The sequence below is a fragment of the Neopelma chrysocephalum genome, unplaced genomic scaffold (assembly GCF_003984885.1).
Source record: "Neopelma chrysocephalum unplaced genomic scaffold, ASM398488v2 Primary Assembly neopelma1_42, whole genome shotgun sequence".
Taxonomy (NCBI): Eukaryota; Metazoa; Chordata; class Aves; order Passeriformes; family Pipridae; genus Neopelma; species Neopelma chrysocephalum.
Window position 1 is genome coordinate 13,657,854 of NW_020897700.1, and position 16,953 is coordinate 13,674,806.

A 16,953-nucleotide genomic window follows, 5' to 3' on the forward strand; every position below is an offset into this window, starting at 1 on the left:
AATGCAGAAAATCTTTAGGAGATTATTGAATACTGGTATTGTGGTAAAGGCTGTCAGGAAAATGGTTGGACTTGATCTCAAAGGTCTTTTCAACTTAAGTGATTCTATGCTTCTGTGAAAAAATATTTAACAACAAATAGAGAAAAAGAACAATTTTCCTACATATGCAGAAGTCATCCATGATATTTGACAGAACCAAGACTTCTCCTCAAGTATGTTCAAGAAAAACAAACAAAAATCACAAACACGTTCACTTCCCCTTCTAATACTGAAGATGTGTTTCACAATTTTCCATTATGTCCTTTCAGAATATATTTTTTGAGGGCAGAAATCTTTTTTCCATCTTTTCTCACCATGCAAAGCTACTTAAGCATGTTTCACTGAAATCGACAAAAATCCTGTAGGGAAGAAAATGACACTTTCTGTCAGTCCTGAACATTCCAAAAGGTAAATATCATTAGTGAGACTGTGGAAGAAAATGCTGTACACAGTGGAAGTATCTTTCAGAAAAATAAAACTGAATGTCATTTTTATTAATACAATTATGTCTCTTGAAGAAATGCTGTAAATTGCTGAAAGTTTTCAATAAGTGTTTACTTCTGCCCTGTTTTGTTAAAGCGTTAAATCCCCTCCCAGTGTCAGTTAGTTCTCCGACATGCTGACACATATAGTAGTCTCACAGTATTCCCTGCACTAAAGCCTCGGTCACAGATTTTTGATTGTTTCAGCTGACATTTTGAATAAACTTTCTACTAAAGTGCCTCTTTTTAAAGAAGAGGAAATGCAGATGTTGACATGATGGGAAATGCCAGTTATAGAAAAACTGACTGCATATGGTTGCTCTGAACCTGTAGCGGGGACACCGTACAGGATTGCAGTGAGTAAATCTGCTTGGTGAAGAAACAGTGAGCTGCTACGTCACACTTTTTAGGCAAACACAAATGTACTTGGGTACGGATGATCAAAAGGAAGCAGCAGTTAGAAACTAAGCATTTACACCAAAATATACTGTAACATTATGCTACAGAAGTGGCATGCACTGGAACTTGTGTCAGAAACACAATAGGAATGAGTTTAAAGCAGAACACAACAGGAGTGAACTCAGAGGGAACAGATTCAGGCAGCAGTGTGCTGTATTCTGATCTCAGCTAAGCCAAGTTGAATACAGAATAATGGCTGTGTCAACTAATTTTCCTCTAGATTCCAACAAAATTGTCATGTCTCAGTCACTCTGCATTGGACTTACACAGTTGATCCCTGTGTCACAGTCGTGTAGTGCAACATGTATGAAACCTCTTTCTGCTTCATAATCCTACACATTTGTCATGGTTTAACGCCAGACAGGAACTAAGTACCATGCAGCCTCTCACTCACTCCCCTACCTATCCCACCCCAGTGAGATGGGGATGAGAACCAGAATAAAAAACCTCCTGGGAAGAGATAAGAACAATTTCATATAACTAGAATTAAAGTAAAATATAATATTGATGCTGAAAATAATAGTGAAGAAGAAAAAAAAGATAAATAGACCCAGAAGAACAAGTGATGTACAATAATATTGCTCATCACCTACTGACTGATCCCCAGTCTATTCTCAAGCAGTGATCATTCCCTTCTGGCCAACTCCCCCCAGTTCATGTACTGAACATGATGTTCTATGGTATGGAATATCCCCTTGGCTAGTTCAGGTCAGCTGCCTGGGCCATGCTCCCTCTCAGCTTCTTGTGCACCTGCTTGTTGGCAGAGCATGAGGCATTGAAAAGTCCTTGACTCAGGGTAAGCACTACTTAGCAACAATCAATGTGCGTTATCAATGTTATTCTCAAACTGAATCCAAAAAAAAAGCACTGTACCAGCTACTAAGAAGAAAATTAACTCTATCCCAGCCAAAACCAGGACAACATTCAAGTCATACCGTCTGTTCTATTCTCCAGACCAGTTATTTCTGAGATTCAGGATTTTCATAGGAATAAGGAGGATAAGTATTATTATTATTAAAAAAATAAATAAATCTTCTAGTGGCATAATACAGCCCTGAACACCTAAAATACCTCTGTAGCAATAAAAATAAATGTAGTTTTTCTGGTTTGGATGTTATAGTTTCATATTATTTATTTTTATGCTGTCCTTGACTTTTTGGTTTGTTTTTCCCTAATAATTTCTTCTGAGAAGTCACAAGGAAACAGAGCTTGATCAGAAAATTCCCAAAACCCTCTCTGTTATGCTCTAAGAGCCACTACAAAATTGTTTTATGCGTGACATAGCTCTTGTTCATCTTTACATGTTAGGGAGGCAGCATTATTTACTTGTCTGTACAGTTCTATCTGTTAAACCCACGAGCATTCAACATTACCATTAAAGAGAAGATACACTGCTAACTTTTTTTTCAGTAAATTTAGCATAAATCTATAACAATAGTGTTCCTAAGACACTAGAATGGAATAGAGATTGGGGAGCAGGGCATTTACACTGAATAAACTTATCCACACAAAATTCATGTAGCTCTAAGATGCTATTACTCCTCTTTCAAAAAATGGTATAGACTATTCAGTACCTCTAAATTATCAGGGTCTAAACACATCAGTTCATTTCTTGCTCACAGTGAAATATAATACACAGAAAGAATAGTACTACCACTTCAGATATCAATTTTCCTTGGATTTTTCGTCGAAGAGCCAACTGTGGCCATTCTGAATGGATGACAGCATTCAGTGAAATGCTACTGCTGAAGGCACTTAGTAACTTTCTCTTTTTATCTATATTTTATTTTGATACAGGAAGCAAAAACAAAGGGATTATATATTTAAAGAAATAGAAAGACAACCTTCAGATACACTGAGTCAGAAGGTCTCTAACAAAACCTAGTGGAATTCATTTGTGCTTTCAATTTCACCAGAATGCAATGTAAACAACCATAGGAACCACACAGCCAACTTTTAAATTAAATCCTACAATGAATAATTTATATTTTCAAACAAGGATTAGAAATTTCATTCAATTGTAGAGTTTCAGGGGTAGCTTTAATAATTTACATGCTTTCCAAAGGTGAATAAAATGCCCTCCTGAACAAATATCAAAACAATCCAAATATTTTCTTTGTTAAAAGCCACACTGTGATTGACAAAAGAAAGGGCCACTGTTGTAAAGTTGAATGCATATGCTGTGGAAGATAGGCAGGGAAACTCAATAATCTTCAAAGTAGAAGTTTCTGTATGCAATTTCTACACTTACCAAAGGGAATATGGAAAAATTAAACACTTTATCAACAGAAAAATCTGCATATAATTTTTGCCCTTTACTGAAAGTTTGGGAATTCTACTGTATAATTTTATTTTTGTTTTGTGTGCAAGAGACCACACAGTTCGCTCACAGCAACTGAAAAAGAATGTCCAGGTCAAGCGTTCTCAATATTACCATGGCTGTCTCTGACCTTGCAGAAAAATGTCAAATATAAAAGATAAACAGTCTGCAAAGCACTATTACCTGGCTACAAGGAACACACACTGACTTCAGGTGACCGATTTAAACTGTAGCTGCCTCACTGGAGTTTTTGTAGGTAAACTTGCTGCCTTTGCTGTAATTCACAGCTTCTGTTCTTTCAGGTCCTAATAAATATTCTTTACCCTGAACATATGTAGCCTATGAAAACGGGCAAGGAATATTGTGGCTGATGAAATAGAGTCCACTGCTCTGGAGAACTCAGTGCAATCACAGCATGAGCGATCTATATCTTAAACACTCAGGCAGCATTAAGGTAAAACTTAATGCAAGACAAATGTTCTGTGCTGCAGACATAGTTCATAAATTAATTACATATTCTGCATTGATTTTCACTTCCCCATGAAGAAATAGTATAGAAAATGGCTTCTTTCTTCAAGCAGAGTAACACAATCATTAAACCATTTGCAACTAAATATTCTGTACCAGACAATTGTTTGCAATTTTGGTAACCGACATGACAGGTTTAAGAACAGTCAACATTCTTAATCTCTACTTACTGTAATATTGAGACTAGTTAGATCTCATATGTATCATCTGAAGTAATATATGAATGAAAGATATTTTTCAACCAAAGGACATATTTTATCATAGACCCATTGTACTAGAAAAAAACGAATGTAGGAAAAAAAATAATTAAATCAGATGATAGTAAAGATCAAAGTGACTCAAGACCAAATCCAGTCAAAGGAACATGCTGGCAAAATTTTTTAGACTAAACAATAGTCATCTCCAATTTTAATCTAAATAGACGAGATGAATGAAGTAGAATATCACGAATGCAGAAATGAAAGGTGGAAATCTTAAGTTACCCAGGACAGCACCAGTAAATGAACACAAATCTACTGAGTCTGAGTCTGGTTCTTCGTAAACAACTCCCTGAACGAAGGGACCTGGCTATGAAGAAGGAATACTCAGAAGGAAAACTCAGGCATAAAGATGCCCACTTTCAGAGAATTAGGTGGCAAAAAGCTGTCTGCTGCATTTTCACTACTGGGAGAATTGATCTTCAAATTCTGAATGCAACACTTAAGTGAAAAGTAAGCTTTTGAGGATTCAGTTCAATAGTGTGATGGAACACCAAATCCAGTAGAAAAGACATCTGTATGGCTTTTAGAGACAATGCTTGATCTTTCTAGAGTTCAAATCTGTTAGTATACCTATCGATAATTAACTTGGAAGAGTTCATTCTCTTAGGTTGGGATGGGGAGGGGCAAGAGAGGAAGATGTTGAAACATATTTTGTTGCCTGTAGATAGATATACAATATTAATTTCACCGAAGAACTAAGGCCACAATCTTACTATTGTTTTACTGTCTTTTAATTTTGCCTGACTATTTTTCAAACAAGACTTCAGGAGAGTATTTGCTAAATTAGCTGCCAAATTCCTACTGAACTAAGTTATTCTGAAATGCTGTAGGCACCTGTAACTTTGCTTAGGCATCTAAATAGTCTTAGTATTACTCTTTACTGAGGAACTTTGTTTTCACTCATATTTATCAAAGTCTAAAACCCTTACAATAAACAGAAGTAAAAGTAATTCTCATATTCCTATATTCAGCTTTGCCTCAACCCTAAAATGATGAATCAACAAAATGAGAACTGATGAAAATGTCTACTTGTGAAGAAAACGAAAATCCTGCAGAGTGTATACACATAGAGTAAGACAAGCAAAACAGGAAATTCCAAACATCTCCACAACAAGGTGTTTAGTAATGATTGATAGGCAGAGGCAGTTTACCACTTTATAATGGCCACTTTCCTTGCCTTAATTTCACTTTATCTAGTCTTACTGATGTGTCCTTTAAAACTTCCAGCTGAAGAGCATTAATTTTTTTTAAAAAAGGTGTCTGCACCAATGGCAAGACGATAAATTATACAAGGATCAAAAATTTCAGTTATAGACAGGAAAATAATAAAAATCCTACACAGAAGAACTATTAGACATTTCATTTTGTGTGAGTGCATACTACTTGCAGTCTTCCTCAAACAAGAATATATCCTTATTTACTCTTCGTTTTCACAAAGAGTTCAGTATTTTATGGATCAGCCTACACTGCTCTGCCCATTAAATCAGGATCCTATCTTGTGATGAGGAACTAGCGGATAGCTGCATTTTTGTGTGCTATCCCTTTTCCATCTCATTTCAAGCCCATAGTGTATTAATTACTGCAAGTTTTTATGAAGACACCTTAAATAATACTTCACCATTTTCATTCAGACCAATATATTTAATGGGTTTACTAATTACACAAGCTGTAATATGTCATGATCAACTGCAATTTCTAAGATACAATAAAGGATATCCACTACTGTTCCTGATACCTTGAAGAAGTTTCACAGCTGTTGTGAATTAGTAGAACACCATTCAAGCCAGTAAAACAATAACAATTTGCATCTACTGAAATACTAAATGATAACTGCAGGGAAAAAACCAAACCTACCAACTCTTTTTTTTTTTTTTAATTTCAATTTGGATAGCAGCGCCTGTTATATCTTAAACGTACCAAGAAATATTAACATTCTATAATCTCCCTATGATAGTGCTTTTGGCTGACAAGAATTCTTAAAACATAGAAATATTCTGTGAGAACAGTGACATTACAGTGGTTTTCAAGTGAATGAGAAGAATCAAGCAGTTTTCAGAAGTAATATATTCATTGGTGTAAAAATGATAGATGAGGGTGGTCAGACTAAGGGGAGACAAATTGCTTAATATGCTTTCAGAATCCTCTGCTATGTGGTCAAGGTACAGTATCAGCACCAAGTCTTACAAATACAGTAATTTCATCATGGAAAAATCTAACTGCCATCTTGGAAATGGTAAAATAGAGATCAAGCTCAAATGCTTCCAGCCAGTCCAAAATTTTGTTGAAAAACTTAATTAAGCCTATCCTACTGGACTATAATTATTTTGAGCAGTCAATCTCCTGTCTGGATAATTTCCAGCTCAATATATATGGCATTCGTTTAGGTAAAAAGCTCTAATTTCTCAAGGGAAAGTATTCCTGTATCAAGTTATAAAAGAAAATTGAAGGGAAAGCCTATCCCTGCAAAAACAATTCACCCCAGTAAAGCTATAGAAAATCATAAAAGATAAAATACCCTTCCAAGAATATTCTCACTGAGAGATTGTTCGACTTTTCCTTCAGCTTCGAGCTGAGGACAAGAACAGGCAAGGCTGTAGTGGAACAAGTCATACATTCTCTCAGGTTAAAAGATGGGCTGACCTTTAATAGAAACTCAGCAAATTCATGAATTTATCAAATGGTGATGTAAAAAGAGAATTTCTAATTTATGTTTGTATATGTAATGCCATTTCTATTTTTAAAATATTATTCTGATCCAATGGGAAAAAAAAAAGATACACTACAGGATCCATTTATCAGATTTTATCTAATGGATACACATGAAAAACTGCTCACAGACAAATTACAACCAATAAATTTTAAAAAACCCGTGTATTAATCATTGTGAGTTACAAGCAAATGTTACATCCTTCAGGCTGATGAAGGTTATCACACTTAAATCCTTATGCCACAAGGACAGAGAAGGCATCTATTCAGGAACTGTGCAACTTCCAAGCATGCACATGTGAGAATCTGCAACAGAGAGGAAATAGCAGCGCTGAACATTTCTCCATTTGTGAAAAACAAAGCAAGAAACCAGTGGTAATCAAGGGGGATGTGCTTGTTAGTCTCAAATTTACCAAGGAAGTGGATATTAGTGACCTACCATTGCTGAAACCATCCTCTTCCTTTATTGCTATGTTTGTCTTGCTTAATTTATTTTCAGGAGATTAATGGACATTAAGGTGAATATTGCCATAAGGTGCATAATGAGAAAATAGAGAACATGAAATTACAGAAGAAGATACTTAGAGAAGATACTGCTTTGCAATACCAGAGCACACTGGCAGCTGTAACCAAGTTTGGTAACATACTACTGCAAGCATACTCACTGTGTTGCAAGTAGTTTTTCCTAACATACCGTAAAGCCATGACACTGCCAGCCAACAAAGCATGAGCAAAGCATCAGCCTAAGCTGAACATCTGATACAGTCATCACTCACTCACCATAGCCAGCACAGTCAGATGAGAGGCAAGATCCTGGCACTGCGGCCAGCAGGACTAGGGAAGTGACCAAGAATCTTTTAGGTTGGAAAAGACCTTTAAGATCATCAACTTCAACTGCTAACCTAGCACTACCAAGTCCATCACTAAACCATGTGTCTAAGCACCAACTCTACATATCCTTTAAATACCTCCAAGGATGGTGACTCAAGGACTTTCCCAGGTAATATGTTCCAATGTTCAACAAATGTGTGTCTAAGGGGTTGCTGACCATTTCCACTCGGATTATGGGGGCTTCAATCTGCTCCCTGTCACTGTCTTCCGGATCAGGGCATTGGGTGCCTCAAGAAAAACTGTTCTGACTGTTAAAGACTGATGAAATTAAGGCTTTAGCTACCTGAGCATTTCCCTCAATCATTGTCACTATTTTTCCCCCGTATCCAATAAAGGATGGAGATTCTTCTTAGTCCTCCTTTTGTAGCTCATGTATTTATAAAAATAATTTTTATTGTCTTTTATGGCAGTAGCCAGATTAAGTTCTAGTTGGGCTTTGGCCCTTCTAATTTGTTCCTTGCATAATCTCACAACATCCCTTCAGTCTTCCTGAGATGCCTTCCCCTTCTTCCAAAGGTCATAAACACTTTTGTTTTCCTGAGATCCAGCTAAAGCTGTTTGTTCAGGCAGGTCAGTCTTCTCTGCTAGCTCATCTTTTGGCACATGAGGATGGCCTACCCCTACGTCTTTAGGATATCCTTCTTGAAGAATGTTCAGCCTTCCTGGACACCTTTGCTCTTCAGTGAAGAGTGAAGACCCAGTGATTGTGAGGCTAATCCCTTTCACTTAGAGAATGTTTCTTCTGCCTCTTCATCCTGGTTGGATGGTCTGTAACAGATTTACCTGGCATACCTGCCCTGTTGGCCTGGCCCTGATTTTTACCCATAAACATTCAACCCTATCATCACTATCATCAAGCTCTAGACCATCAAAACACTCCCTAACACACAGGGCTATCCCATTGCCTCTCCTTATCTGTCCCTTCTGAAGGGTTTATAGCCATCCACTGCAGCATTCCAGTTGTGCAAATCATGCCGACATCTACACATGATGGAAACTATATAAGTTTTCTCCCTGCACAGTGGCTTCCAGCTCCTCCTGTTGGTTGCCCATGCTGTGTGCATTGGTGTAGATGCCCTTCAGTTGGGCTACTGATCCTGTCCCTCTTTGGGATGAGAAGCCTTAATTCCTACATGACCATTCTCAGGCACTTCCGTGGCTTCTAACACATCAATAATCATTGTGCCTTTGCTGCCTCAGGGACCTCCATCCCCTACCTCCACTGAGATGGCAGACTGAAGGACTTCGTTAGTGCACCATCTATCAAACTTTGTCATGCTGCCCCCTACCAAGCCTGGGTTTATCCCTTTCCTGCCTCAAATCTAGTTTAGAGATCTAGTTTATTAGCTCTGTGCTAACTCCTGTGCAAAGATTTTTTACCCCCTTGGAAACAGGCGTACCCCATCTGTCGTGAGCAGTTCTAGTGTTGTGTAAATGAACCAATGATCAAAAAACCCCAAATTCTGCCAGTCACATCAGGCTCAGAGCCAGGTATTGATCTGCTGGTTGTTCCTGTTTCTCCTCCCATCATTCCCTGCCCCTGGAAGGATAGAACAGAATACTATTTGCACTCTTGATCCCTCAACCAGCCATCCCAAGGCCCTGAAGTCTCCCTTGACTTTGTCTGAGCACCTGTGTCAGCCATGGTGGGTGCAGAGCTTAAAGAGGCCATGACTTTCTGCTGGGTCAAGACTACCATTCCCCTGATTGAGCTGGCAGAGCTGCAGCACCCTTCCTGCACACCCTACAGTGCAAACTGCCGTACCATCTCTTGTTTCCCTGTCCTGTTTGTGGTGGTCCTGGTTTATAGTGCTCCCTAGGGGCTTCTTTTAGATGGAGGGAGGGGGCTTGGTTACTATAGCTCCTTTTGTCCTCACCACTGGTGAGTCCGTACCTCAAATACTCTGTTTTTGGGCACCTCACTACTAGTCAGACACTGAGGTGCTGGAGTGTGTCCAGAGAAGAGCCCCCAAAGCATGTGGAAAGAAGAGCAGTGAAGCTGGTGAAGGGTCTAGAGAACAAGAAATCCAAGCATCTGAAACACTTCAAGAAGAATTTTAGTCTACCTTCCTTGTAACAAACTTCAAAATCAACTTGAGTCAGAGCAATCAATATACCCGCTTATGCCAGAATTTGTTTCATTTTCATTTACCATTATTCTTCAAATTCCAGAGTTTTTAAGTGAAAATTCTTATGCTAAAGCACTGAATACCAAAAGGCAACATTTGGGAATATAAAGCAATGTTGTGCATCTTAGTGGAACTGAGAACTTCCAAAGTTTATTGTGCTTTACTATTTCATGGCAAAAATATAGACCACTATTTGAAAAGCAGAAAATCTATAAAGGAGATATCTGAGTCAGGGTTTTTCTCTTTTTCCCTTAGCTGCTATTTTGAGGACCATGAAGGCATTCAGATTTTTCCATAAAATATTTATCAAATGCATTTGTTGTCTTTTACTTTGTTAAAGACCAAATTCCCCAAAGCCTGTACTGCTACTGATTCAATTATTCATCGTTACAAAAACTATGCAAGACAATTTAGTAAAAATTATGGAATCTGGCCCTCGGTTTTTAGTGATAAGTGCCATTTTTATCTCAAGGTAATTTACATGAGAATAATTTGCAAACAAATATATTATATATATCATCAAGTTCATTCCATTTTTTCATGGTTAGCCTTTGCGAATGAAGATTTGGGAAAGGTCTCTACCCACGTTTGTTACAAGCACGCTGGTGGCTAAAAAGGCCAATAAGAGACAGGCACATCCGGTTGCAAAAGGCACAGCAGAAAGACTCCTTAAATGGTATATTCTGCAGGACACGATTCTTTCTGCATTGTCTTTTCTCCTCAAGAGTGATCCTGAGTGCGTTCTCAAAGGAAAGAGCAGCATTATAGATGGTGTGTCTCCATGTCTCCCGATTGGAGGCCAGCGTAGATCAGTTATGTTGATCAATCTGGCCAAGGCTGAGATGTTGTTTCAGGGAGTCCTTGTATCTTCTCTTCGGGTCTCCTCTCATGCGGCAGCCAGTGGCAAGTTCACCATAAAGCAGGATCTTAGGGAGGCGGTGGCCCTTAATCCTTGAGACGTGCCCTGCCCAGCGCAGCTGTGTTCTCAGCAACATGGCCTCAATACTTGTGACTGCTGCCTGTTCTAGAACAGATGTATTGGTCACATAATCTGACCAGTGGATGTTTAGGATTGTATGAAGGCAGCATTGATGGAAGCATTCTAGGAGTTGCAGGTGGTGGCGGTAGATGACCCATGATTCAGATCCATATAAGAGAGTAGACAGCACTATGGCTTTGTAAACACTGATCTTTGTACTTTTCTTCAAGTGTTTATTTCAAACTCTTTTATGAAGCTTTCCGAAGGCACTGTATGCCTTTGCTAACCTGTTGTCTATCTCTCTGTCAATCTTACCATCCGAGGAGTTGAGGCTGCCTAGGTAATTAAACTGCTGGACTGATCTGAGCTCTGATTGGCCAATGGTGATATGGGGATGATGGAAGACTTCCTGAGGTGCAGGTTGATAGAGAACCTCTGTCTTCTTTAAGCTGACTTTCAGCCCAAAGAGCTCAGCAGCGTCTGCGAAGCAGGATGTTAAACGCTGCAGAGCTGCTTCTGTGTGGGCAACAAGGGCGGCGTCATCAGCATAAAGCAGCTCCCGGATAAGATGATTTAAGGTCTTAGTGTGGGCCTTCAGTCGCCTTAGGTTGAAAAGGCTTCCATCAGTACGGTATCGAATGTAGATACCGTCCTGATCATCGAGGTCTGCCATGGCCTTTTGGAGCATCATGCTGAAAAAGACTGTGAATAGGGTTGGTGCGAGAACACAGCCTTGTTTCACACCATTAGAAAGGGCTCAGAAAGTGCATTGCCATATCTGACTTGGCCGTGTTGATCCTCATGGACTTAGATGATCATTCTGATTAACTTGGGGGGACAACCTAAGCATTCCAAAATCTGCCACCGACCTTTCCTGCTCACAGTATCGAAAGCCTTGGTGAGGTCAACAAAGGTTACATAGAGACCTTTGTTCTGTTCCCTACATTCTCTTGCAGTTGTCTGCAAGTATTCAACAGTCAAATGCATGCAATGATGCCACTTAAGGACTACTGTCTTTGTTGCTCCACTGCAAAAATACTTTACCAGTGTGCGAAGAACATGGCAAACACCTGGTTGCTTATCTTCACTATTACAATCAGAGTAACCAAATGGAGATACCCCAGGCCCTCATGAAAAGAAAAAAAGCAGAACCCATTCTCCTTTGAGATACAGATTCGAAGATAGAAATAGGAAAAAAGACTGCTGAAGATCTACTAATATTTGCCTCACATTAGCATGCGACCAACAGAAACACAGTTACTTCCAACTACATCGACAGGAACCACCAGATCCTAGAGTTTCAAGGCTAATTCACAAATACTGGAGATATGTATGACCATTGATATAGTGCTTTATACTCCTTATAAATGAAATTCAATAATATTGATGAACAAGTGCTTTCAAAGTTGTCACCAAACAGTACATTTTAAATGCTATAATGTATAGGTATGGGTTGCTCATGCAGAAGTCCACTAAGAAAAATTTTGTTGGAACATTACTTTACTCTTACTGCTTCACTGAGGTGAAATGAAAGAGCAGTTTTCTCTGTAAATTTTAATTTGTCACAAGCTGTCTGGAATCTTTAATCTCATGGTAACCTAGATCTCTCCTAGGCTCTCATCTTACATTAACCTCATCAGCCTTTATCAGCACTTCAAATATCTTAACTTTCAGAAATGCTGAGACAAGATTTTGGATAACAATTTTCCAATAAAGTGTTTCAAGTGTCATGTGTTATCAAATGTTCCTGCTGAGGAAAAATATTAAGACCATTGTACCTGCTTCCAGCATTTCCCCAAGACCCCAGAAGTTCCAACACCACTTGAAGCAAAATGAACTCTATATTTCCCACTCACTAAATCTTATGATCCCTTTTGATCTCCCAGGGAGGACAAGTCACCAATTTCAGGAAATTTATCTCAAAATAAAACTGTGTGTTTCTGACTTGCTTATTATCTGTACATTTTCTCCCTCAAGTCAATCAGTCAGAAAATATTTATTTCTCTTGACAGATACTTTTGGAAAAACATTTGACATCAAAATGCATCTGAAATCCTCTAGGGAAAAGCTAATGTAATAAATAAAATTCATGGAGCAAGGAAGAAAACGTATGCACCAGCTATGATGTACACTCATTGCTCTAGAGATCAAATCTTTGATATTAAACTGACATAATGGAAATGTAACTCAATGAAGTTACACGTGATTTAAGCTAGAGCATAAGAGGTCCCAAAGGGTAAGAAAACTAAAGACATAGTTTCAGTTAGTTAAAAAATATAGTTTCTCTGTGGAAAAGTACCTTTTTTTTAAATTTGGTTGTTTGGCAAGGGTTGGGTTTTTTGGTTTAGTTTTGGGGTTTTTGTGGTTTTTTTTTTAAATTGTTTTGTTTGTTTGTTTGTTGTCTCTAATCATGAACATCCAACCCAGAACTCGGTTTTCTTATGCCAAAGGTTACTATGGAGAAGACTGCCAAGCACTGGAACATGATGCTCATGGAAGTGGTTGAGTCACCATTCCTTAAAAGACATAGATGTGAGGCTAGGGACATGATTTTGTGGAGAATGTGGTGGTGCTGGATTAATGATTGAGCTCAAACTTGGAGGTCTTTTCCAGCCTAAATGATTCTATGGTTCTATCTGCCTTCCAAAAATACTGTGTTTGGCAACCTAACCCTAACTCAGCTTGCAAAAGGATAACCATGGATCTAATAATGCAACATTACTACTAACTGGGAAGAGTTTCAGCCTTATTGTATGGGAGCAAGACACGGAACCTTTGAAATATATTGTTTTCCTGTAAATTACCTCAAAAAACTTCAAAGTTATCATTCCACAAAACAGCGAATGCCAAAGACCCAGTTTTAGCAGTATCTCTATAGTAACATGTCTGCAATGAGGTACAAGAGGCAAAACCAGTTCTGTGGCATGGAATATTTTTCTCTCAGATTTCCAGACTTTTAATACAAGTGTTGACACGAGACAGATATTAACCACAGTTATATTGTGAATACCTGATTATGTTTTTATCAGTGTTCTTTGTAGAAAATGTAAGCATTTTCTGAGGAACATAGTCAAATTTAGCTGCACTTTCCCCTCAAGCTGTGAAAAATAAGTGTTTCTCAAAAGCATTCCTTGTCTGTGAAAGGTAGTAGAGTAGCACTACATAGGTGATTCTTTTTTAAATAACCAAACTACTGCCATATTATACGTAAAGAATTTTTTATTTTAATCTCAACCCCTGTATACATCTGCTTAGCTGTTCCACTGATTACTGTATTGTGCAATATGCTTATGTTCTAGAATATAAATGCTACGAGTAGGGAGCTGAAAGTTTCTTGTCATAGACGGGTTGCATAGGTGGATTTCAACAGAAGTGGTGACTGTAAATATTTTACCAGTTCTGGTTTAGTGTTGTCTCTCTTTCCATTCCTAAGTGTGCTGTGAGAAAAGGAACTCAGCAGCTCAGGAGTGGTACTGTCTCCAGAGTACTCATTACCTTAAAGAACATCCAGATGGAAGGGTAGAATGCACTGTGTTGATAACTTCATCTAGCCTCCAACACACTGTCAGAATGATGTCGTCTGTTGCATGTCTAGGTCCCCAAGAATAAAACAATTGATGCACAGAAATGACAACATTTACAGGAACGAAAATGCTAAACATGGAGTTTACAAAGGAATCACAATGTTCTTCTAAATTCTGCCTAGAGAAATAAAAATCTCACACACTTTTTTTCAGAATGGAGAATTAGTGGAGCCCCACTAGGAGAGGATTTAACCTTCATGACTTAATATGGGAATCCAGTAAGGTGGCTAACTGAGGAGCTGGATTATGGATAAGTAATTGTAGCTGTCTGCTATATTGGTGGGATAATACTAAAGGATGATACAAAACTGCAGTCAACATCTGTTTAAGAGGAGAAAGAAAAATGATTATGCAGAAGATATTTAAATTACTACAGAAAACAGGGGTTTTTAGCTAAGTTTTCCCTACCTGTCCAGTAGATTTATTAAGAGATAACTTTACTTTTAGTTATAGAATCTATGAAGCTTCACAGGAAAAAAAAAGAATACCTAACAGAACAACAGTGGAGGAGCACAAGTTCTTTAAAAGAAGTATAGGAAACAGGAACCGATGTCTGGATGTTAAAATTGGAAAAAATTAGATGGAAATGGTACAAAGCTGTGTCAGGAAAAGTTCAGACTGGATGTTAGGAAAAGGTTCTTCCCTGAGAGGATGACTGGTCACTGGAATAGGCTCTCCAGGGAAGTGGTCATGACACCAAGCCTGTCAGACTTCAGGGAGTGTCTGGACAATGCTTTTAGTCATACAACTTTTTAGATAGTCCTGTGAGGAGCAGGGAGTTGGACTTGATAATCCTTAGCGTCCCTTCCAATTCATGATATTCAAAATTCTATGAAATTAAGCAGGTAATTTTTATAAGGATGATTAGATTCTGGAATAAGATACTGATGGCAGTGGCATAATCAGTCTTCTCTATGTCCTCTAATTTAGATCAGAAACATCTGTAGAGATGTTCTGACCCACATACAATTAGTCAATAAAAAATGTCAGCATGAAGACAGTAATATACAGTGATTCTGCCAACTTTAAAGGTCTGTATTTTTAAAAAATGTTTGATTCATAGTAATGTAATTTTTATATACTCATGGCTCAGGTACTGCCCAATTTTTTAAATTTTCCTTCTCGGGCTTTAGATGAAACCGCCCTTCTCTGGTTTTATTACTTTCTGTATCTCAGCACAATCAGCAGAAAATTCATCACTCATGTTCTGCTCTTTCCTGGTTTTGAAATAGTTCAAAATACCAGGAAAGATAGAGAGTATTTTATGATACTGTTTTAAAGGAAATGAATTCTTTCAATCCACATTCTCAGCTACAAAGTTAGTGTGTCAATTTCATATGATTGCTATCGGTTACACAGAGGAAGAACACACAAATGAAATCAGGTAACTTAACAGAAATATAAATAAATACCACACAAATAAGATCAACGAAATGTTCAATTTTACAGCAGCTCTGAGCATGTGGAAAACCAGTAACTTTTAACTTATACCATCAAGGGAAGAGTCTATTCCATAAATAACTGAAAATAGAGATTAACCTATCTGGTTTAAGTTAATACATTTCTCAGAAATGTTCATTTCTTTCAAAACATGGGGGAGAAGGTTCCAGTCCTCATTCTTTCTCTGTAGATCAGCGGTTAAAATACAGAGAAAGTGGTTTGATTTCCTCTTTCTCCTTGCTGACTGCCACAGCTCCCTGCTCCTGGAAGCTTCCCTAACTACACTACCCACTAACATACAGTGGACTTTCAGTCCTTTCTACTGAAGTTATTCAAGTCTCTGTGGAAACCTTGAGGCTTATCTGAATCAAAGTACAGAAGACTACAGAAATCGGATCACCTTCAATAGGTCCAACAATGCTACCTTACATTAATGATACGATTCTTCAATGTCATGATATGAGACACTAAGACAGCTCCCATTTGGTGGAAGAAAAAAGGCCTAAAAGAGGAATCCTAGCTGTTAAGAAGGATAATAATTTATCTTTTGTACATGTTCTCCCCACTCTTTTCCATCCTAATGATAGCAGCAAGTAAATGAAAATTTGCCAGACAGTTTTCAATTTGGTATTAATATAGTACTTACAGTCTATTCCTATGGGTAGAATCACCTTACTTCACCCACAACACTAATATGCATAACACAAACTTAAAGACTAATGTACACTATTATGTTTTAAAACTAATTATTCTAAAAGAATTAGATCAAATTCTGACTTCTTACAGTTTTCTGTATTTGGGCTTTTATATAATACAATCAGAATTTTCCCCAGTGATAAATATGTGACATTGATTTCAACTTGAAAAGCCTATTGTTCATGTATTAAAAATGTGAGAGTTCTACAAATGTGTTTCTGAAGACATAAATCTTCCCCTACCTCATATTTGAATAGCAATCTATACTGATTTGCATTTATGCTTTGGTGGAATGTTTAGAGTGCCAGGCTCCTATTATTTTTGCAACAAAAATTATATTTTTCACCACTGCTGTTCTCCTTAAAAAGCTCTTTATTTTTTTCTACTTATTTTTCTAAAGAAAACATCAATCCTTTTTTCAGAATTCCTATTTCTTAGAA